Source organism: Sciurus vulgaris (assembly GCF_902686455.1).
Source record: "Sciurus vulgaris genome assembly, chromosome: 4".
NCBI lineage: Eukaryota > Metazoa > Chordata > Mammalia > Rodentia > Sciuridae > Sciurus > Sciurus vulgaris.
In genome coordinates this window covers 59794175-59820197 of record NC_136464.1, presented here as the reverse complement: position 1 = coordinate 59820197, position 26023 = coordinate 59794175, and the positions used below count along the sequence as shown (strand labels likewise).

The 26023-nt window shown below is 32.0% G+C and overlaps 1 protein-coding gene and 1 long non-coding RNA gene across 4 annotated transcripts in view; one reads left to right on the top strand and one right to left on the bottom strand.

Annotated features, from left to right (window-relative positions):
• CTNNA3 (catenin alpha 3) overlaps nucleotides 1-26023 on the bottom strand; it is a 1874587-nt gene that overhangs the window by 1204714 nt on the left and 643850 nt on the right. The window lies entirely within an intron of this gene.
• Nucleotides 3661-12583, top strand: LOC306658662. The gene is made up of 2 exons (XR_013763120.1): nucleotides 3661-7282; nucleotides 7315-12583. It is a non-coding gene; the product is annotated as an uncharacterized lncRNA (long non-coding RNA).

Genomic DNA, 26023 nt, shown 5'->3' with positions numbered 1-26023 from the left:
GTCCTAACCTTGAATTCTAAAGTCTATTCATTTAACTCAATAACTGAAGACAGCTTATAAATAAAATGAATACAGTTTACAATATACCTAATATATTCCTATGGAAGGTAAGAATCTTTAAGAGATGCAGAGGGTATATAATATAGTCCCTGTCCCCAAGAGCCTTTCAGTCTTCACACAGAGAAAAGACATCCACAGCAACAAAAATTCTAATAGACAAATTTAATACCTGAAAGTGTAACCAGCAATTATAGAAGATAAAATCAAAATTCCTAGAGGAGTTGAGGATATCTCAGAGTAAAAGTGAGAACAGAGATAGAAATCAAGGCTGGCAGTATTTATAACAAAATTTATTTAAGTATTTATTAACAAAATTAAGATGAAAGGACAGTCAAGAAGAAAAAGGAAGAATATATTTTTACTTATGGACATGTGTTATTCCAGTACTATTTGTTAGACCCATGCTTCTCTGGAAGAGAAATATCGGGCTTAATTTTTGTCTTGTTTGCCTAAACATTCAAAGACAATTTTTTTCTCTGGCTGCAGCAAATCTTTTAGCTTTTTAGATAGGTAAAATATTTCCCACATTTTTCTTAACTTTATTTCTCTTTTTACATTTATTTTATCCATTGTGTTTGTCTTTCTTAGGAGGTGGGAAGCAAATCATATTAATTCTTTGTGGAAAATGTTGTAAGCCAGTTTAATAAAATGATCATAACCTATTTTAAAGATAGATCCAGGCAACCCCATTGATTTAAAATAGTTATGTAGTTAAACAACTTCATAGAAGCTAATTACAGTCAAAGGATATTTGGCATCAAATGAAAACATGTTACTGAAAATATTTGTTGTCATATGAAAATATGGTTTATAGATTTACTGACTTTCCTTTTTCAACATTTTCACTCTTGAGGTAAGTATTGTTGAATACTAATCAGAATTTTTATTCTAATGTTTAAAAACAAAAATTATTTTTGATTGCTACCTTTTAGAAATAAACTAAAATATAATTAAAAGCCATGATCAAACTGTTTAGGTAACAGAAAAGATACCAGTACTGGAACTCACATGTGCTTAAAATAATTTTAATTACACTAAAATATTTTTATAAGCATATCAATATTTAACAATATGCAGAATCATTTCTGCCTTAAAAGTCAGATAATTGTCAATAAAGTCATTATTTGAAAAGTATAGTCAAATAGATATATTTAGAATAAAGATGCATAAGAAGTTACTTTTGTTATTTAAAAAAATTTTTAAATAGAAAAATGTTCTCTTTTTGTCAAATTTTGCTCCTCATTTATACTATTTCTTTGCAGTTATATCTGTGTTGATTTGGTTGTTATAAAATTTCACTCACAAGTATTCATTGTCCTTTTACTTTTATATAATGTTACAATATTTAGGTGTTTTTAATTCAGTCAAGTATTTATTCATTTTTTAGGTGTTACAATATTTAGGTGTTTTTAATTCAGTCAAGTATTTATTCATTTATTCAGCTTTTCCTACAGTATGCCAAAAACTATAACAGGAAACAAAAATGCTTAAAATTGAATAGATTTGATTTAATATGATTTCTAAAAGTAAAATCTGTGCATGATGTTGTAACACAAAGGAGAGAGAATGATTAATTTTTCAGAAATAAAATTTTAAAAGAGCTCAAAGAGTAAATGTATTTGAGATCCTGGATTGTAAAGTTTGCTAATAACATAACTCTAGTCTGTCCAGCAGGCTCCACCCATGACTCCTAATTAGAACTTTGATGTATTTGAAATTTATATTAATATTAGCTCTAAAAACTCAGGAATCTAAGTTTCTACATCTGGTATTTTCCCCATATAGACTCAGTTTCTTTCAGAATATAAAGATTAGAGAATTTTTTTCAAAAATTACTACTTCCCACAAATTTCTAAGTTCAACCCTCAAATAAGAAACATTAAATTTAAACACTCCATGATTAGTACAGTTAGGTCATATGAAATTTTATTGAAAAAGTAAACAAAGTAGTAGTAAATAATATAATGGATCGCCAAGTTTTTGTTTTATTCTGTAATATGTCACAGGCAAATTCTGTGTCAAATAGCCTATATTGCAGTTCTAACATCAAGAATATGTGAAAAAATGTGAAAGAGATGTATTGGCCTGTGCAATTTAAATTTTCACCACATACTGGTTAAACATAAGATTGTTATTAAAGTGAATGAAAATTAGATTATATGTAGAGTCTTCATATTTTATTCCATTACCATCAAACAATTCATTAGGAAAGTGAAAAAATTAGAAGGTGGAAAATTCATTTAATGTAGCAATAAAAACAGTTGTTCTGACAGGTGCTTGTTATTATTAACATTTTACTTCTCTTTATTTTATTTATTTATTTATTTATTTATTTATTGCAGTTCTGGGGATGGAACCCAAGGCCTCTCTCATGCCAGGCAAGCACTCTATCAATTGAATCACATTCCTGGCCCTTTTTACTTCTTTAATTAAGCTTTTTTTTTTTTTTTTTTTCACCTTAACAAACACCTCTCTTTGTAAAGATACCATTTACTACCAAAGGATTTCATTGATTATTTGGTGCTTAAGATAATTTTTTATTAAATACTAAAGAATGTACCTTGCACTAGATCAAACCAAAAAAGAATTAATTAATTCAATAACTAGATCAAGGCATAATATCAGATCTTCCTATTTAGGAAAATGAATATATTTTAGTTTTGGAATTTCAGAACATATCAATACTAACATGAAGAAAACTCATCATGAATATTGCCATTTTAATAAGTGCCAAGGGAATTGTGCCTAATGTTCCAAAACACTTTTGAGGATTATGAGTATACAATATGGCAAAGGCAGTCATCAGAATTCACAATATATGGAACGTTCACTGTATTTAAACAATTGCTCTTAAAATACAAATAACACAGAAATTTTCACTGTAGATAGTTATCTACAGTGTGGTCCAATGCTGTATGAGTCCACAAAACTGAATTCATCAGATTACAACTAGTTCTATTAAATACCTAAAACATCCTTATTATTGCTTTATTATTTTTAAAGTGCTGCACTATTGGCTCTCTAACTTATTACTGACTATAAAATAAGTTTTAACAGCCTTAAGGTTTTTTAAGCTTTGCAATTGTTATTCTGAACCCCAATTAAAAGAGAGCAAAATCTAATCTGGAAAACTCCAGTTAGTTTACAATGAAAATTAATGTGCTTTTCATATTATGAGGCATCAAGGACTGTTATGAGTACTGTGAAATACTGACATTTACACTAGTAAATGGAATAAAAGTTGAGCAGAATAGAATGGTGATGGCAAATAACTGGACAATTGGACAGTCTCCAGACAGACTTTGAGAAATGCAGTGAGCTCTCCATCTGCCTCTTGGATATATTTATCCTACATAATTCAAAGGAATGATGATTCAAGGGTTATAATGCTGGCTTAAATACAAGCTTGGGTGATCTCTACCATTCCTTTCAGGTTCATAACCCCCTCCACCATTTCCCAAGGACCATGACAAGTTTCAGACTAAAATATGCAAAATTAAACTTTAAACTAGTGATCAGAAGAAGACAGTCAACTTTTATTACTGTTGCTGAAATGTCCAGGAAATATTAGATTTCCTATAAAACCCCTCCTTTAAAAACATTTGATGAAATAAAAAGAAAACAAATAAAATGGCAGAGATAAGCTAAAAATTAAATTGATATCTAATATAGTACACATATAAAAGGTAGTTCCAAGGAGTTAAGACTGCACCTGAATAATTGATCATTCCTTTGAATTATGTAGGATAAATATATCTTGAAATTCTCCATACTATTAGGGCAGGTCACAGGTGATCTTGATGGTAGACTAAGCAAAGAATATTTAATTTCAGGGCTTAAATAAATCACAAGGAAAGTAATACATTACTCTGCTTATTTTATTCTTCTCTCCATGTCTATGTCTTCTTTTTTCTTTCCGAACCTAAGTTTTATTTCACATATGACATACACACGTGGTAACACAATTAAGATGACAAGACTGGGAAAGGAAAAGCTTACATTAAGTTATCTTGCAATATGAATTGTCCAATTATACATAATAAAGTTCTATTAGCTCTCCAAAGAGCATAAATAAGGTTATATTTAACTCAGTACAAATCTGTTTTAAAAAATGTTTTCAAGGTAAGTCGTTCTTTTTTTTCAATAAATTGAATATCCCGAGCTTAAGAAAACTTCAGATATGTCTTAAAGTTTCTTTTAAAAAGATCTTTTGATGCTTTTTATAAAAGCACCTCATTGCCTGTAACTTAGTTTTAGGACTTCCATGAATGCCTTGAATACTCAAAGACTTGGTTTTACATAACTGTATGTGTGGTAGTCTAAGAAAGATCCAGTAGCTTGTTAATGAGAATTGCTTACAAAAATAAACTATATCAAGATTGTTTTTGTCAAATCATATGTGTCAGAAAGTTATCTATTGGAGTATATTTACATGTGGTTACTATAAAGAATAGGAGTATTACAAGAAATCAACTACAGGACATTCCTATCTCTCTCCAGATTCATGGTATCCCAGACAACATACCAATCTCCTCAGAAATACCACTATAATATTTTAAACATGAAAAGTGTCCATGTTATTCACCTGTCACTGATTATGAAATTTCCAAAAGGTAAGTTTCTTAACAAAGCAAACCCTGAAGCTTCTTATATTTAAGCTATTTCATTACAGGAAAGAAAAAAAATCATCATTTAGAAATAAGAGTACCAGTTAGTAATAAATTATGTACAAGTCACTCCAGCACAGTATATTTCAATTCATTTTGGTATTTTTATCCTCCTAAAAAAATGTGTCAGAAATGAGGCATGAAAAGCTATTAACTAAATCATTCACACATTGAATAGATGTTGTTGTCAGTGTGTTCTTTCAATGGAAATAATGAACTGATTTATTTATAACTGGTAATTATGATAACGCACCTTCATTTTTCACTCACTTCATTATATTATAGATATGTTACAATTATCTTATTTCATACCTGATCCAAAATCATATTTTTCCGTAAAAAAAATTTTTCTTTTCCCCAGGCTTTTCTTTAACTTCAATGTTCATTTTCATGGTTGTAATTAAATTGTTTTACTGACTTAGTTTCTTTGTTTCACTTTCCCTGACAATTTTCTGTCTTTTCCCTCAATAGAATATATCCATACCTTAAATTTATGTAACTAGAGGATGAAATATGGCTTTTAAAGCAATGCAGAATACCTTTATATAATCACTATAAACTGAAATTTGTCGTCACTTACTTGGTCAACATTACATTGTTTTCTTTCTGAGAAAGAGGTAAACAGAACAGGAAAAAAAAAGATAATGGAGGCTAATTTGTACTTCAGCAAGTAGAAACTCTTAGCCTTAGGACTCAAGGCAAGAAAACTCCATCTCATTTTTAATTTTAGAGCAGAAAGGAGCATTTCCTTTGAATATTTCATTTCTAACACTATAACCAATTTTATCTTTGGTGACCATTCAATGATCTTTCCATTTGCTACATAACATTCTACATATCCTAAACTCTGTTCTCAAATTGTTCTACAGTCTATATAAAAAAATGCCTTTGGGAATTTACGTCTACATTTAATAGGAGCTATCATTAGGAAAAATAGCCATCATGTTATAGAATTTCATTTTTGGAACATGTAAGAATTGTATTTCAGGAAAAAATATTTCCCCTGAGAAATGTTTATGATTTATTCCCATTGAATATTAGAGCCATGTAATACAGCCTATCTTCTTCATATCTTGGCTCAGAAATCTGAAGCTGAGTTACACTCAGTAACATAGTAACCAGGTTTACATTTCTATGAATGTCCTGGCTTTTTCCTTTTTGATATTTTTATCCCATTTCCCTCTTTCGAATTCTTTGTGCTAATCTTATTTCATATATCTTTTATAATAAGCAAACTAAAATTATTTTGGGAGAAGTAAAAATATAAGGAAATAGACTAAAGATGTCATTATTTAAAAGTGTTTTTTATTCTACTGCAATGGTTACATTTTCTGAACATTGGGATGTTAAATTTTTTTTCTAGCCTCATGCCCACTTCCATTATTCTATCACTGACTCATCCTTAAATTTTCAGTTCCTTAATTTGCAACTTACTCATCAGCTTTGGAAGAAAAAAGAAGCTTACTGACATATGCACTTAAAAAGCACATTCCTCTTATATAAAGATCACTAAGCAAAGTAGTATACACATTTCAAGACATTTTTTCACTAATAACAACATTCTTAGGTGCTGGATTAAAGAGTCTAACTAAGGTTTATGTTCAAAAGAGATAGGGTTAAAAATAAAGTTCTCAAAATTTTTTGAAAAATGTATTTTCTTAATATAAGTTAAAAGTATTTTGATTATCATTGTGGTTAATTCTTTTAATAATATTAAAATTATTTTATTTTATGAACATTCAGGAAAATTATATATTATAGATAATAAACCATAAATGTCTACACATTAATTCTTCCAATTTCCTTCTTTCTGAGCTTCCAATCTATTCCTCCAATCTCAGGCCCAAATTAAAGAGGCAACATTTTTCTCAAAACATCTAAGTTTATCCATAGAAAAATATCCTTGGTATGGTTTCATGACACTATGATAAAGTGTTTCCTTTCATTACAATAAGAGAATTAGAACTAATATATGAGTCAAATTCTGGCATACATAGGTTTTATATGCCATATTTCCAAACTGTGAGATAAATACAAACAAAATTCCCAAAATTGATATTTAAAGTGAAAATATTTCCAACTTTTATCCAAAATTTCACCATGAATAACTATGGTTCAAAGTTCATAAAAATATCATATGCAGGAAAAATAAAATATTTCATCCATAACAAAATAAGTACTCATTCACTTAGCATTTCTTATATATTTGTATGATTAGACTTTAACTTCTAGATTTATGAAGCATGCATAAGACAAATTTAAAATACAATAAATTTAATTTGGCATGCAAATCCCATCTTCATTTTTAACATACTAGTGCCCTCCTATTCCTTCAAGTCAGAGAAAATATGATAGATGAAAAAACAGAAAAATTTTAAATATATATGTGAAAATATTGAATTCTGTTCTCTATTACTATATTACTATATACATATATTGGTACCAGGGATTGAACCTAGGCCTTTGACCACCGAGCCACATCCCCAGTCTTTTTTTTTTTTTGAGAAATGGCCTCACTAAGTTGCTAAGGCAGGCTTTGAACTTGAGATCATTCTGTCTCAGCCTCCCAAGCCACTAGGATTACAAGTGTGCACCACTGCAACAATCTATAATTTTTATTTCACAAATTTCCTTTAAAAATTAAAGAAAAAATGAATTGTAATCAATGTAATGTACTAACTAATATATCTATAACCAATACATTTAGTAAGTTAAAATTTGGAGAATATAAGGTCTCTACACTCATACTTTTTAATTATACTTAGACAAATTTATGAATTATAGTTCAGTTCTGTTCAGAGCACAACCTTCGTAAAAACAAATGTCTTCTTAATAAATAGGATAAAATGAATTTATGAACCTGGGCAATATAAAAATACAAGAAAAACTCTAGTTTAAGTGAAGATATATTTATCCTGCAGTCTGTAATTTTTTTCTTATTTTACCTGCTATCATTAAGTTTTCTTTATATTATAAATATGGTTGAAATTATATCTACAAAACTATAACATATATAAAATTGAGTTGGTGGTTCTTAATTTTTTTCTGTTTTAAATACTTAACATAACACTGATGGTGAGACTGCAAATTAGTGCCAACACTATGGAAAGAAATATGGAAATTCCTCACAAAACTAGGAATGGAACACTATATGACCTAGCTTGCTCATTACTCAGTATATATCCAAAAGATCTAAAATCAGCATACCATAGGAATACAGCAACATCAATGTTTATGGCAGCACAATTCACAATAGTCAAGCTATAAAACCATCTTAAGTGTCCTTCAACAGATGAACAGATAAAGAAAATGTGGTATATATACACAATGGTATATTACTTAGCCATAAAGACTGATATTTTGACATTTGCTGGTAAATTGACAGAACTAGAGAACATCATGGTAAGCAAAATAAGCAAAACCCCAAAAGTTAAAGATCAGATGTTTTCTGTAGTGTGTGGAAGCTAGTTCAAAATAAAGGAAAGAGGGAGAGAGAGAGCAAGAGACAGAGGGGGGAATGGTATGGGGGGATTCTATTAAAATAGAAGATCAATGAAGTAGATGAAGGTGTGTTTGAGGGGGAGAGAGGAGGGATGGTATGAGGGAAGAACAACGAAATGAATCTGACCAAAGTTTCCTATCTATATTTATGAATATACTACAGTGAATCTCACCATCATTTATATCCATAAGACACTAATTTTAAAAAGTAATTAGAAGTAAGTTGCAGAAAGATCTGCAGACTAGAGTGAAGGGAATAAGGGGAGGCAGAAGGAGAAAGAAAGGGAAGTAATGGGGACTGAATTAGAGCAAATTATATTCCATGCTGTTATAATTATGTCAAAATGGATCTTAATGTTATATATAACTAAAAAGAACCAATTAAAAATATAAAAAATCAGCTCACAGTGGAATTAAAAAATATATAACATATCAGTAAATCACTGGGGCTATAGTTAATAGGATGTGGGGGCAGGGACTGAAGATTGGTGGTATCAGGGAGAGGTAATGCTTTTTCTCTACTAAGAATAAACTCTGAAAATGTGCAAATCAATTGTTTCATTTTTTAAAATCTCAGATCTTGGTTCAGGTTTGAAACATTACTCATGTGAAGTGTAACTCGGCTTTGGGTCAATCCTAAAGAAGGAAACTCCAAGCAGAGATTCCAATGTGAAAAAGTTTAAATTTAGATATCTAAGAAATTGTAATCACAAATCTAAAACCTTATGATAGCCTTTCTTGGAGAATCTTGTTTGTGTCAGCTCAGAACCTTCACAGTTGTTTCACATCAAGTCCAGACATATCTCTTAGAACCACTTGGGTCCCTACACTACAGACTCTAACTCTATTCCAATATTTGACTCACTTCAAGAATATGTCAACACTATCTACACCTCACACAAAGGCCTCCTTGACACAATTAATCTAACAACTGTGCAAACAAAGACAACTGTCATCACCCAGGTGATTGTGAAAATGTCCATGAGGAAAATAAAAGAAAGATTTCAAGAAGTATGCTGTAGATGTTACCTTTTTCAGTAACAGCTTTATGTTAATACTTTTAAAGGATTTTATGATAGGAAGCAGAGTTAAGAGGCATGGCAGGGAGCCAAAACTTAGATCTTCAGATTCCAGAAGCAGAAAAAGACTTTTTAGTCAGAGCTGCTTCCTTAGTTGTTTAGTAATAATATTCTATCTGACAATTCATAGGTCAAAATATTCAAATCATCTGCATGGAAATTCAGCATTTGAACTCTGATTGATCACTTACATTATTTTTTAAACTTACATTTCTGCTCATATGTTTCATAAGCTTAATAGGGATTTGGTAAAAAAATAAATTAATAATAATAATAATAACAATGTTTTCTCTTTTTCCTTAACATGTTAAAGAACAATGAGCATGTCCCTGCTAGATTAGTCAACTATTCCCTATGCATAATTCCTGGGGTCATATTAATTTCATTTGCTGCAGTGGTATAATAATTTACTAAAAATGTCTTAAATTACAGTATTTGAACATGTGCCAGGAAATAATACTTTCCCCAAAGCAGATGAATCATGAACGCAAAATACATAATGTACCTCAAAAGTGTTTAAAATTCTAATAAGTAACTTATTCACATGATAGAACATTGACCATTTGATTTGAGTAGTGACCTCCCAATATTAATGCAGAGCACTTCAGTGCTTCTGAAATGTGACCATCAAAAATAAAATAAGACGAATACTTTAAATAAGTAAAAAAGAAAAAAAAAATAGAAACTTATCAGGTAATGCCTCCCTTAGAAGGTAGGGAGCCTAGGAACCAACATCAATAATGACCTTGATTTCCCTTCCCTAAATTTTTGTAGAAGATCCCTTCTCATATGTAGACTTTCCCTTTTTTCTCCAAAAATGGCTCAGATAGCTAAAGGAAATTTGATTGCACTTAAGAGTCCAAGTAATATTAGATAAAGTTTATATAAAGGAAACAAACAGGCAACATCATAGAACAACTCAACATTATTTTAGAATACCAACTCAAATGAATTTGAGGGTCCTAAAATCTACATCTCAAAGTCAGTTCTATATACATATAGAAAAGGGGTGAGGCTATAGCTCAGTGATTGAGCACCTCTGGGTTCAATTCCCTGTATCTCAATCAATAAATATTAAATAATGTGTTCATATATATACATATTTGCATTTCTATACATATATATACATATATACACATATATACACATATGTAGGTACAAATACATTTGAGTTTGTTAGATGGTGTGCTCTTAGATTTATTCATCCATTCAACAATATTTGTTTTGAACTTAATATAGTCAAGGCATGTTAGGGATTAAAACAAAAATAAATTAGATGTAGAGGATGGCTTAAAAGAGGCTGAAATGCAACTCATCTCAAAATTCAGAATAAATGCAACAGAAAATTTTACCCATAATGAGAAACAATAATAAAAACTTAAGCCAGGCTTCAGTGAATTAATAATAAAGTAAAAAATAGAGCCCTGGGTCTAATCAGTTTGACCTTCATCAAGATCTGTTTAGTCCTTTGGAATTCTGCATCTTTACCTGAAAAATTAGGGAAATTTAACCATGTGATCTTCAGAGTTTTTAGGCTCCAACATTATAGACAAAATTATATTCCATGAGCTTGATTTAAACCAGAGGGTGCAAACCTAGTTCTTCACTTGTAATGGCTTCACTGATGTATAACAGCTTCATTTAACAAGAATTCCATCTTATTTTTCCTTTCCTGTTTGATAGAGGTAATAGAATTGGGAAGCTGGAACACACAAATTTTATTCAAAATCAAAATACTAGGTTTATAGAATTATTACTTCTGCATCAGAACATACTGAAAACAGTTGAAGACAATGAAAAGTGGGTAGACAAGTTCAGAAGATAACTGAGAGGGGAAAAAATGTGTACGAATTTTCTTGTTTAAACTTTTAAGAAAAATGAATGTCTCATGGTATTTCATTCAGATTTTTTAAACTTGCAAATTCAATTATGAAGCCATGGCAACTACAGGATAAAAGGTAAAGTTTTATCATTAATTTGAAATGTCTTGGTTTGAAAAAAGTCTGGTAATAAAATCAAGGTTAAATGAAATATCATGAAGCTGTGCAATTAGGTTAATAATGAGGCGCCTCAGGGATCAGCGCTAGCACAGGTGTTCAATATATTTATTAATGGCTTAGAAGAGTAGTGAATAATATGGAGGCACGTTTGGATGACTTCAAAGATATTTATAGCAATCAAAACAGGTGAATGACTGCTTTTCTTAACCCATTCAAGAGCAATTATTTAACATATTACAGCAAATAATCAACAAGAGCAAATTAATGTGAAGTGGATGGAATTACCCAAGTTTTCTTAATATGCTAATAGCTACTGAAATAGTCATTGCCTTTCAGGCAAGAGTGGGCATATCTAAGAAGACATCTGTCCAATAAAACAGCTCTTCATGAAAAAATAATATTCAAAGAAGACTGGAATAAAAAACAACACAATGGAAAATTATCTAAGTCAGTATATATTGCTGAAAATTTTTACATACCAAATACTTGCTGTATTGAATGATACCATTTGGAAAAGATGTCGCTCCCCAAGTAACACACTGGGATTATCTGGTGTCTCCTCTGGTGGTTTTCTAAATAGTTTTCATTTAGTATCATTCTCTTTTCTCCAACATGGATTCACTGGAGTTCCCAGATACTCTCAAGTGGGAATGAAGCTCATAAAGGCATCCCTTTCTTTTGTCTACTTTGATTTGTTCTGAAGGATTTTACTGATATTAACTTTTACATGCTAATCTTCTCATGAAGATCTCAAGACTTAAAAAAATAAAAAGTAATTCCTCAATAGAACATAACACCACTCAATAGAAGCATGAATTATATCATATCCCCCCATATCCCAAGGTTATTTAATTATTGCTCATATACTAAGAAAACCTAGATGTAAAACAATTTGCTATAATCCATTTGTCCCAAAATATTTTCTGAGTACCTATTTTATCTAAGGCATAGTGCTAATAAAAAGACTGAAAGGGGCAAATAAAACTTGAAGCCTGCCCTAAAAACTCTGTCATGTATCCTCCTTGTATGATCCATTCTCTATCCTACCCCATATGAACTACATATAAATGTCACTAATTTATCATAAATCTTGTATATATTAAAGTTAATAAGAATTAGGACTATTTCTCTAGTAATATGTAATATTTTTAAGGCTAAAGCACCATTTTCTGCTACTGTTAATATTTTCTACCATGGGGAATGTTGACCCATAGTATAAACTTTCCCATCTGAAAAATTACATAGATATACTTCCAAATTTCAGAAAAAAAAATAAGATTTCTAGATTGTTTGGGACCAACTATGTACAACTGGAGTGAAGTCAAATACTAATGCAAACATGAATTGTCTCCAATTCAGCTTTACAAAACAACCAATTTGCAAATCCATTGGCAGTATGGAGATTTGTGGAAAGCACCAAGGGTAAGTTTGCTTACTTTTAAGATCTGATTCAACATTTCTACTCTCTCATATGCTCACTTGAAAATTCCAGATGCAAACATTAATATATCCATGGTTTCATAAGAATATAGAGACTTTCAGAATCTTAATGTTAAAATGAACCTTAAACTTTAAACATTGCTTGAGTTATAAATTTTCCTACATCATCTGATACATTACAACAGAGATTTAAAAAAACATAAAGTAAATAAACAAAAGAACTAATTATTAATAAAGTTAAGCACTCATAGTGAAAGACAAATTTAAGGTAATGGAGAAAACAAGAAGCCTTTGTTAGAATCTCAAATTAATTGATTTTCTAAAAGGTCTGGGATCATCTATCTAAAAAATATAATTCACAAGTTGGAAAACATCAGTTCTATTCATTTTTCCTTCTAGATGTTTCAGTATCTGGGTTAGTTTGCAGTAGGATTTAAGTACAATTTTAGCAAGAGAAAAGAAGTGATGAATAAGAATGCATTAGCAGGTGGTCACATGTAAATAGTCTATCAATCATGCTGGTATTTTTAAGCATCAGCAAATTTAATTCCATCTCTAGGAGAGTAAACACATACTTTAAGGTATGCAGTACATCATATTTGTTTTTAAAGAACATTTCAAAATGTTCCTTGATTATAATATACTAAAAGTATGTCCCCCCGCTTGGGTCTCCAGGCAGGCAGAAAATAATGATGTCCCAATGCAAATCACAGCATTTTAGAACAACATAGTGTTTATAAAAATAAGGACCTTCCATATCTTTGCTCTAAATAAGAGATTGTCATGATAAAACCAAAAAATCTAAATCAGGTCTAAAACTATGAAAAAGCACATGAGCGGAATTCAGAGTTTTATACTGATTGACACATAAAAAAGATCTTTTTTGCACAAAATTGAGTCCATAATGATAAAATAAATTTAGTGCGCTTTCTTTCACTCAATTCTAGCTTTTAAATATCAGATAATTACAATGAAAAGATTTTTTACTTACATAATCCATTCTACATTTCCATCCTGAATCAAGTTAATGACTTAAGTTGATCAAATATTTGTATCACCCTATACAACAAGAGGAAGTGATCATCTTTTTTTTCAGTATATACATCTAATTTTTTAAAAATTTGCCCTAATTAGTCAATCATAACAGTAGAATGCATTTTGATACATTGTATACAAATGAAGCATAATGTCTCATTTCTCTGGCTATACATGGTGCAGAGTAGTATAATCATACATGTATATAGGGTAATAATGTATGTCTCATTCCACCATCCTTCCCATGCCCATACCCCCTCTTCTCCCCTTACTCCCCACTATACAATTCCATTCTTCCCTATCCCCCCATTATGGATCATCATCTGCTTATCATACAAAACAGTTGGCCTTTGGTTTGGGGGCTTTGGCTTATTTCGATTAGCATGATATTTTTAGCTCCATCCATTTACCTGCAATTTTCCATAATTTTTCCATAATTTCATTCTTCTTTAAGTCTGAGTAATATTCCATTGTGTATATGTACCACATTTTCTTTATCCATTTATCTGTTAAAGGGCATCTAGGTTGATTATACAGTTTAGCTATCATGAATTGAACTGCTATAAACACTGATATAGCTGTGTCATTGTAGTATGCTGATTTTAAGTTCTTTGGTTATATGCCGAGGAGTGGGCTAACTGGATCAAAGGGTGGTTCTATTCCATGTTTTCTGAGGATCTGCATACTGCTTTCCACGGTGGTTGCACCAATTGGCAGTCCTACCAGCAATATATGACTGTACCTTTCTCCCCACACCCTCACCTACACTTACTATTGCTTATATGCTTGCTAATTGGCATTCTGACTGGAGTGAGATGAAATCTTAGAGTAGTTTTGATTTGCACTTCTCTAATTACTAGAGACAATGAGAACATTTTTTCATATGTTTGTTGATCAATTGTATTCCTTCTGTGAAATGTCTGTTCAGTCCCTTAGCCCATTTATTGATTGGGTTATTTAGGGGTTTTTGGTGTTAAGTTTTTGGAGTTCTTTATGTATCCTAGAGATTAGCGCTTTATCTGAGGTGCAGGTGGTAAAGATTTTCTCCCATTCTGTAGGTTCTCTCTTCACATTATTGATTGTTTCCTTTACTGAGAAGCTTTTTACTTTGAATCCATCCCATTGATTGATTCTTAATTTAACTTCCTGCATTTTTTGAGTCTTGTTAAGAAAAATAGGTCCTAAGGTAACATGATGAAGATTTGGGCCTACTTTTTCTTCTGTTGGGTGCAGGGTCTCTGTTCTAGTGCCTAAATCCACTCTGAGTTGATTTTTGTGCAGGGTGAGAGATAGAGGTTTAATGTCATCTTGCTACCTATGGATTTCCAGTTTTCCTAGCACCATTTGTTGAATAGGCTCTTTTCCACAGTGTATGTTTTTGGCACATTCTCTAGTATGAGATAACTATATTTATGTGGGTTTGTCTTTGTGTCTTTTATCCTGTTAAATCACCTTAACTGGTCAACATAATGTTAGACTATAAACACAATTTAGTAAGGCAAGATACATATATTGATTTGAAGGTACATACAGATCTGCAAGGTCAAACAGCAACTTAAGGGGAGGAAAAGTATACTAAAAGAGTTTCAATACTCTTCTGTATCATGACTCTGAAATTTACAATACTCTGCACTTCAGAGGAAGAGGAAATTGTATGGATTTGAAAATCCTCTGAAACCGAAGGGATTTTTTTTTTTTTCTGATCATCAAATAGAATAACCAAGAAAACTGAACATTATCCATAAAATAAAAGACACAAATCTAGGACACTCTCCTGAATGACAACGAGAATTACAAAAGAAAAAAGAAAAAAAAAAAAAGGATTATTTCTACCAAACATATCTTTTCTATTGCTCATTTTCTTGATGAATAAAATAGGAATATAAAGGTTGATGCGATTCTTTTACTGTACAAAGAAAAGTTATCCTTGTTTTATGATGCATAGCAAGAAGTCTTTCCTAAACATAGAGAATGTGTTTTGTTGTTATTCAACTACATGAAGGAAGAACTGATGTTGGGGAAGGTGAATCACATTTTACCTTTGAGGTATAAATGAGGCATGATTATTGATAGCAGTCATTGAATGTTAAGTTTCAAATAGGAAGTACAATTTTAAATATTTCAGGAAGAAAAATATTTCTTTTAAGGTCTCTATTGTCAATGCAACTCTTGCAAATTTTACCACATCAGTAATAATCCCTACCTTAGATCCCAAAACTCCCTGTTATGGTTGAGATAGTAGGTATTCCCCAATAGTTCACGTGTGAGACATGAACATTCAAAGGTGAAATGTTTGGGTTATGAGAGCCTTAATCCAATCAGCAAATTAATCCCCTGACAGGGATTAACTGAGTGGTAACTATAGGATGGTAGGTATGGCTGGAGAAGCTGGGACCCTAGGGGCAAGCCTTTGGGCTATATATTTGGTGAGCTGAGCTTAGTCTCTCTCTCAGCTTTCTGATCATCATGTGAGCTATTTCCCTCCATCACACTCTTCTGCCATGATGTTCAGGCTCACTTTGGGACTGAGGAATGGAGTCAGCCATCTACAGACTGAGACCTCTGAAACTGTGAGCCCCCAAATAAACTTTTCCTCCTCTAAAATTGTTTTTGTCAGGTCTTCTAGTCACAGCAGTGAAAAATCTGACGAAAACACTCCCACAAAAGTATTTCCTTGAATAACACCTTAAATCTCCCATTTTTTCTCAATTTCTTAAGCTTATGATAGTTCATCAGAAGTCTTCCATTCTTCTAAAATCTACATATAAAGCCATATTCCACATTGCAGATTATTTTTTTACCAATCAGTGAATGAAATTTTGGCTATGCTTGTTAATAGTGGCTCAATATAAGTACTATCGTAATTATAAAATTTGTATGGAATATGTGGAAAGAAAGAAGTTCTGGGTATGTACTCATTGATAGAAGCTAGAGTGAATAAGTGAATAAACACAACCTAATAGGACATCAAATTAGTCAAACCATAAGGAGTGATGGCAGATTACCAAGTGCATAATGAGACAATAGCATCAAAAGAGATTGTTAACTCCAAAATATCTTCTCCACAAATTATGGAACCTGAAATTCATAACCATTAGATTGATTCATCTCAGACATTGCCTTCAAGACCGTGTTAGCTTTGCTCATTTGTTCTTTTTTCCTTTCATTCTTTCTATCTATCTATCTTTCTTCTGTGACAAATACCTGAGAAAAACAATTCCAAGGAGGAAATATTCATTTTGGCTCTCACAGTTTCAGAGGCTTCAGACTATAGTCAGATAGTTCCATTCCTTTGGGCCTGAGGTGAGGCAGAATATAATGGAGGAAGGGCATAGCAGAGGAAAGCTGGTCAGCTCATGATAGCTAGGAAACAGAGAAACAGCGAAGAGGCCAGGGACAGCATATAGTCTTTAAGTGCATTCCCCCAGTAACCTGTTTCCTCCAATCATACTCCACCTACATACAGTTTCCACCTCCTTCCAGTAGTCCATTCAAATTATTAATCTATCAAATGCATTAATTCACCAATGAGGTTAAAATTTTCATGATTTAATTACTTTCCAAAAGCTTCACCTCTGGACATTGGTACATTGGGGGACAAGCCTTCAACACATGAGCTTTGGGGGACATTTCAAAACTAAACTATAGCAAAAGTAAACAATGTTAATTTCAAGTACCATATTTGGAACAGAAAATGTATTATAGAGTAGTTTACAATAGCTGTCTGTGTCCAGTGATGCTGGACAGAATATAAGTAAGTTCTAGTGAAGCAGAAAGATCTAAACAGTCACAACAAAACGAGTACTAATGTCAGTTGACCATTAGCCTTGATATTAGCAAAATAATATGGAGTAGTGTGGGCTGAAGTGAACAAGAAAGTTCTGTCCCAACTCAAACGATCAAGTACCACTGAGCTACGGAGTACTATTGCCAAATAAGAACATAGGTCTGCATCTTCTAAGGTTTTAAAGAAAGCCAAAATTAGAAATTTTATAGGTAATCTCTAATTTTCAATTATTTAGTAACTTTTATGTGTATAGTACCCTGTGTGCCAACATTGTTTTGGGCAAATAAAAATAGCTGAAAACCAGATATGAACAATCTACTGAAAATTTCCTATCTAGAGCATGAAGAAGGGAGATGGGAAGCAGTGTGGAGAATCCTCAGAAAACTTGGAATGGACCCACCTTTTGACCCAGTTATCCCACTCCTCGGTTTATACTCAAAGGACTTAAAATTAGCATACTGAAGTAACACAGCCACAACAATGTTTATAGCAGCTCAATTCACAATAGCTAGACTGTGGAACCAACCTAGGTGCCCTTCAACAGATGAATGGATAAAGAAACTGTGGTATATATACACAATGGAATATTATTCAGCCATAAAGAATATTAATATTATGGCATTTGCAAATAAATGGATGGGATTGGAGAATATCATACTAAGTGAAATAAGCCAATCCCAGAAAACCAAAGGCTGAATGTTTTCCCTGATAAGTGGATGATGGTATATAATGGAGTAGAGAGTGAGACAAGAATGGAGGAACGTTAGATTATGTCGAAGGAAATGAGAGGGAGGGGTATGAAAAGTCATGGCATGAGACAGACATCATTACCCTTTGTACATGTATGATTACACAAATGGTATGAATCTACATTGTATACAACCTTAGAAATGAAATGATGTATCCCATTTGTGTACAATGACTCAAAATGCAGTCTGTAAAAAATTTAAAAATAATAAATAATTTAAAAAAAAGAAGAGATGAGTTTCATACTATCAATTAAGAGATTACATAAGGTCACTACAGGAGATAGCACCTTAAGGAAGGATTCTAACACAGAGTCTATATATGGAAAACTAAATGCAGTAAGTTACCTATTATGGACAGTATATAAGCTCTTTAGAAAGCACATATTACATGAATAAAGAAGATCTTTTAAATTTTTTAACTTTTTTATTCTGCCTTGTACAAGAACATATTTAAGGCAATATAACAAATTTTCAGTGGGATAAAATTAAAAATAAATTATGAAAGAAAAATGAAGAAGAAATCATTTTAGTAAAAAGGAAATAAAACACAAAAATGCACACTGAATATAGTCAAAAGAATAAAATCTTGTTAGCTGCTAGTTTATAAAATTGATTTCTATGCACATGGGAGGGTGTCCATTATTTTGCAAAGTATAATTGCTTTTTTAAATGCAATTTGGTCTTTGGTTAGGATGAATATATCATGTTCATAACTAATAAATGCAACATATCAAAATAAAGAAGCATTGTTATGTATTTTGAATGCCCAGGTTCCATGTTTTCACAATAAAAAAGTGTTATTTTCAAAGGATGTCTTTGAGGCCCAGAATAGAGGACAGAAAAGATAGATCTCTTCATACTTAGGATTTTAATACCTCCTTGGCTGACAGGAAAAGATTTTTCAATACAAAGAAAAGGCATTGTGAGTACAGGAGCATCAGTCTGATGAGGCCATATATGGGATATATTACCAGCAATATTCCAACCTAATGTGTCAGAATTATACAGCTCTTTTTAAAAAGCCACATTAATAAAACGTAAGCACTTCCACCAAGATAAGTTGATTGTTGTTTGTTGTTATTCTAAACAAGAGAAAAAAATAGGAATGATGCAGTATCAGCAGTGGTAGGCATTAGTGTATTCCAGTCTAATTTCAACCCAAAATCCAGACCATTAAATACAATTTGGAAAAGCTCAGCTCTTAGAGTATCACAGGATGTGCAGCCCATATGTAATGAAGAAGCTCTCCTGTAAATCAGTGGATGAGCATCAAGCATTCTGATGAACTAAGCATAGAGGCTAAAATTATAACTAAGGAAAAAAGCTCTGCCTCCTTACCTGGCATCTCCTAACAAAACTGGTAAGCTATCACCCCAAGGGCCAACTCTCCAAATTTAATTTTTTTAACAAATATTTATTAAGTGTCTACTTTGATAGGTGTTAGTTCTGGGGAAAAATTATTTCAGTGACTCCCTAATTAATTCAGGCCAATTCAGTAGTCTCTATTCTATGTGGATAGCTTCACAAATAGCAGCCAATTCAACATGCAATTACAATAATAGTTCAAGTTTATTAATAGAATTATTTAATGTTATTTTTTCTGATAATATAAAACATATTTGCTATCATTAATAACAACAAAATGCTACCTGACATTTGAACACTTTTTCTTTAACCCTTGCCCACTACTGAACTTAAAACTTTACACAATGAAAATCTACCTCAAAATAACAACCTTTGGGCATTGCAAAATGCTAAATTATAAAAACATAAATAAATTTTCACAGAATAGTCCACTTACTGAGAAAGAAATACAACACATATACTTCAAAAAGGTATTCAATGGTGAGGGGAAAGGAATATTATGTGATTTGTAATAATTAATCTGATAATTTAACTCATTAAAAAAGGTTTTTAGGCTAGCACAGTGGTACTTGCTGGTAATCCCAGCAGCCAGGAAGCTAAGGCAGGAGGATCTTGAGTTCAAACCTAGCCTCAGTAACTGCGAGGCACTAAGCAACTCATTAAGACTCTGTCTCCAAATAAAATAGAAAATAAGGCTGGGGATGTGGCTCAGTGATTGAGTGCCCCTGAGTGTAATCCCTAAGACCCAAAAAATATGAAAGGTTTTTTCTTTCCTCCCCTACTTTTAGAGTATACAGTTTCCAACATTATAAATTGTTCTATTAAATGGAATAAACACATCTCAGAGGATAAGGAGAGCTAAATGGAACCTAGCATCAAATCTGCTATATCTCACACACACACACACACACACACACACACATACACACACACACACACACACACACACAAATATAAATATACATATATTATATATAAATGTATATTAAACATATAAAATATGCATGTTATAGAACTACATCAATGTTCATAGCAGCTCAATTCACAATAGCTAGACTGTGGAACCAATCTAGATGCCCTTCAACTGACAAATGGATAAAGAAACTGTGGTATATATACACAATGGAATATTACTCAGCCATAAAGAAGAATAAATTTATGGCATTTGCTGGTAAATGAATGAAGTTGGAAAATATCATGCTAAGTGAAATAGGCCAAGCCCAAAAAACCAAAGGCCGAATGTTTTCTCTGATACCTGCATGACAATATATAATGAGGGGGGGGTTGATGGGGTGAAGAGAAGAATGAAGGAATTTTGGAAGGTGTAGAGGAAAATGGGGTGGAAGGTGGTGGAGGAGAGGAAAAATAATAGAATGAAACAGACAGTATTACCCCATGTATATGTATGATTACATGAATGGTGTGACTCTACATTGTGTACAACCATAGAAATGAAATGTTGTACCCCATTTGTGTACAATGAATCAAAATGCAGTCTGTAAAAACAAAAAAGATTTTAATAATAAAAAAGTAAAAAAATAATAAAATTAAATTAAAAAACAAATACTCATATATTATATAATACATTAATTATGTATAAATATATGAAAACTTTATGAATCATAATTATATATGATATATGCTTTATTAATATATTGTATTACAATATATTAATTTTATATAAAATATAGGTTAATATGTAAAAATAATTTTATATAATATATTACATATATATTACATGTAAAATACATAGTAAAATATCTGAATATATTATATATTTACACAAATATAAGTGTGTGTCCATTGTTTGGAACCAGATTTTTAAAAACAGAGAAAGTATATATTGCCTCCATGTCTATAAAGCATGGATTTTTAAAAATTCATTCTTTTTAGTTTTACATGATAGTAGAATGTATTTTGACATATCATACATACATGGAGTATAACTTCTTATTCTTGTGGTTGTGTACTGATGTCAACTTACATAACTTCCCATTCTTGTGCTTGTACATGATGTCAACTTACACTAGTCCTGTATTCATAAATGAACACAGGAAAGTTATGTCTGATTAATTCTACTATCTTTCTCATTCCCATCACCTCTCCCATCCCCACCTCCCCCCATGTCCAATCCAGAGAACCTCTAATCCTCCCTCCCTCCCCAACCTATTGTGAATCAGCATCCTCATATCAGAGAGAACATTTGGCTTGTGGTTTTTTGGGATTGACTTATTTCACTTAGCATGATAGCCTCCAGTTCTATCCATTTACCAGCAAATGCCATAATTTCATACTGCTTTATGACTGAGTAATATGCCATTGTGCATATGTACCAATTTTTTTAAAACATTCATCTATTGAAGGGCACCTATGTTGGTTCCATAGCTTAACTATTGTGAATTGAGCCACTATGAACACTGATGTGGCTGCTTCACTATAGTATGCTAATTTTAAGTCCTTTGGGTATATACTGAGGAGTGGGCTTACTGGGTCAAATGGTGTTTCCATTCCAAGTTTTCTGAGGAATCTGCATACTGCTTTCCAGAGTAGTTGCACCAATTTGCAAAATTCCACCAGCAATGTATGAGTAGACCTTTTCCCCCACATCCTCGTGAACAAATACTGTTACTTGTATTCTTGATAATAGCCATTCTGATTAGAGAGATATGAAATCTCAGTGTAGTTTGAATTTTCATTTCTCTAATTCCTAGAAATATTGAACATTTATTCATAAATTTGTTGACCATTTGTATTTCTTCTTTTGTGAAGTATTTGTTCAATTCCTTGACCATTTAGTGACTGGGTTATTTAGGGTTTTTGGTGTTGAATTTTTTGAGTTCTTTGTATATCCTGGAGATTAATGCTTTCTATCTAAGGTGCAGGTGGCAAAGATTTACCCCTATTCTGTAGGCTCTCTCTTCATGTTTTTCATGTTTCTTTTGCTGTGAAGAAGCTTTTTAATTTGACACAATCCCATTTATTGATTCTTCATTTTACTTCTTGTGCTTAAGGAGTTTTGTTGAGGACATTGGTTCCTAAGCCAACATGATGGAAAATTGGCTCTACGTTTTCTTCTAGTAGGCGCAAGGTCTCTGGTCCAATTCCTAGATCCTTGATCCACTTTGAATTTTGTGCAGGGTGAGAGATAGGGGTCTAATTTTATTTTATTACATATGGATTTCCAGTTTTCCCAGCACCATTTATTGAAGAGGATATCTTTTCTCCAATGTATGTTTATGGCACCTTTGTCTAGTATGAGATAACCATATTTATGTGGGTTTGTCTTTGTGTCTTCTATTCTGTACCATTGGTCTTTATGTCTGTTTTTTGGGCCAGTACCATGCCATTTTTGTTACTGTAGTTCTGTAGAATAATTTAAGGTATTGTATTGGATGCCTTCTGCTTCACCTATCTTAATGAGGATTGCTTTGGCTATTCTGGGTCTCTTATCTTTCCAAATGAATTTCATGACTGCTTTTTCTATTTCTATGAAGAACATCATTGGAATTTTAACAGAAATTGCATTAAATCTGTATAGTGCTTTTGGTAGTATGGCCATTTTGACAATATTAATTCTGCCTATCCTTTTCTTTGAGGCTATTGTGAATGGGATAGTTTTCCTAATTTCTCTTTCACTTGATTTATCACTGATGTATAAGAACACAATTGATTTATAATTGTGGTCATTTTATATCCTGTTACTTTGCTGAATTCATTTATGAGTTCTGGCAGTTTTCTGGTGGAGTTTTTTGGGTCTTCTAAATATAGAATCATGTCATCAGCAAATAGGGATAGTTTGATTTCTTCTTTTCCTATTCAAATTCCTTTAATTTCTTTCTTCTGCATAATTGCTCTGTCTAGTGTCCAGGACTATTTTGAATAGAAATGGTGAAGGAGGGCATCCCTCTTTTGTTCCAGTTCTTAGAGGGAATGCTTTCAATTTTTCTCCAATTAGGATGATGTTGGCCTTGGGTTTAACATACATAGATTTTCAAGGTTGAGGTATGTTCCTACTATTCACAGTTTTTCTAGTGTTTTGAACATGAATGGATATTGTGTTTTATCGAATGCTTTTACTGCATCTATTAAGATTGTCATGTGACTCTTGTCTTTAAGTCTATTGATGTGATGAATAATGTTTATTGATATCCATATGTTGATAAAATCTTGCATCCCTGGTATGAACCCCAGTGATCGTGGTGCACTACCTTTTTAATGTTTTTGTATGCAATTTGCCAGTATTTTATTAAGAATTTTTCCATCAATGTTCTTTAGGGATATTGGTCTGAAATATTCTTTCCTTGATGTGTCTTTGTCTTGTTTTAGTATCATGGTGATACTAGCTTCATAAAATGGGCTTAGAAGGGTTCTTTCTTTTTCTATTTCATAGAGTAATTTGAGGAGGATTGGTGTTAGTTCCTCTTTGAAGGTCTTGTAGAACTTACCTGAGTTTCCATCTGGTCTTAGGTTTTTCTTTCTTGGTAAGCTTTTGAAGGCATCTTTAATTTAATTGCTTGAAAATGATCTGTTTAAATTTTCTATGTCCTCCTGATTCAATTTAGGTAGGTCATAAGTCTTGAGAAATTTGTTGATATCTTCAAGATTTTCTATTTTACTAGATTATAAATTTGCAAAATAGGTTTTGATTATTGTCTATATTTCAGTAGTGTCCATCATGATATTTTCTTTTTCATTGCAAATTTTAGTAATTTGAATTTTCTCTCTCTTTTTATTAGCTTGGCTAAGGATTTATCAATTTTATTGATTATTTTCACAGAAACAAATGTTTATTTTTGTCAAATTTTTGGATTGTTTCTTCTGTTTCAATTTCATTGATTTCAGCTGTGATTTTAATTATTTCCTGTCTTTTACTGCGTTTGATGTTGATTTATTCTTCTTTTTTAGGGTTTTCTATTCTTTTAATGAATGAGCTCAATAAAATGAACTTTCCTCTTAACACTGTCTTCATAGTGTCCCAGAGATTTAGTGTATTGTATCACTATTCTTATTTATCTTATTCTTATTTAAGTATTTTTTTATTTCATCCCTGATTTCTTCTACTATCCCTTTGTCATTCATTAGCATATTTTTTAGTCTCCAGGTGTTAGAGTAGCTTCTATTTTTTATTTTATCATTGATTTACAATTTCATTCCATCATGATCTGATAGGATGCAGGTTATATTTCTATTTTTTTTTATTTGCTAAGAGTTGCTTTCTGGCCTAATATGTGGTCTATTTTACAGAAGAATCCATGTGCTGCTGAAAAAAAAGTATATTCAGTTATTGATAGATGAAATATTCTATATATGTCTGTTAAGTCTAAATTATTAATTTTTTATTTTTTTAAACAAATGGGATACATGTTGTTTCTCTATTTGTACACGGATTCAAGGCATACCATTTGTGTAATCATAAATTTATATAGGGTAATGTTGTTTGATTCATTCTGTTATGTTTTTCCCTTCCCCCCCCACCCCTCCTACCCCTCTTTTCCCTCTATACAGTCCTTCCTTCCTCCATTCTTACCACCCTCCATATCCCTAACCCTAACCCTAACACTAACCCTAATGCTAACCCCTCCTACCGCCCATTATATGTCCTCATCTGCTTATCAGCGAGATCATTCGTCCTTTAGTTTTTTGAGATTGGCTTATCTCACTTAGCATGATATTCTCCAGTTTCATCCATTTGCCTGCAAATGCCATAATTTTATCATTCTTCATGACGGAGTAATATTCCATTGTATATATATGCCACAGTTTCTTTATTCATTCATCAACTGAAGGGCATCTAGGTTGGTGCCACAATCTGGCTACGGTGAATTGAGCAGCATTGAACATTGATGTGGCTGTATCTCTATAGTATGCTGATTTTAAGTCCTTTGGGTATAGGCCAAAGAGTGGGATAGTTGGGTCAAATGGAGGTTCCATTCCAAGATTTCTGAGGAATCTCCATACTGCTTTCCAGAGTGGCTGCACTAATTTGCAACCCCACCAGCAATGTATGAGTGTACCTTTTTCCCCACATCCTCGCCAACACCTATTGTTGCTTCTGTTCTTGATAATCGCCATTCTAATTGGGGTGAGATAAAATCTTAGGGTAGTTTTGATTTCCATTTCTCTTATTACTAGAGATGTTGAACATTTTTTCATATGTATGTTGATGCTTGTATATCTTCTTCTGTGAAGTGTCTGTTCATTTCCTTAGCCCATTTGTTGATTGGATTATTTGTATTCTTGGTGTAGAGTTTTTTGAGTTCTTTATAGATTCTGGAAATTAGCGCTCTATCTGAAGTATGAGTGGCAAAGGTATTCTCCCACTCGGTAGGCTCTCTCTTCA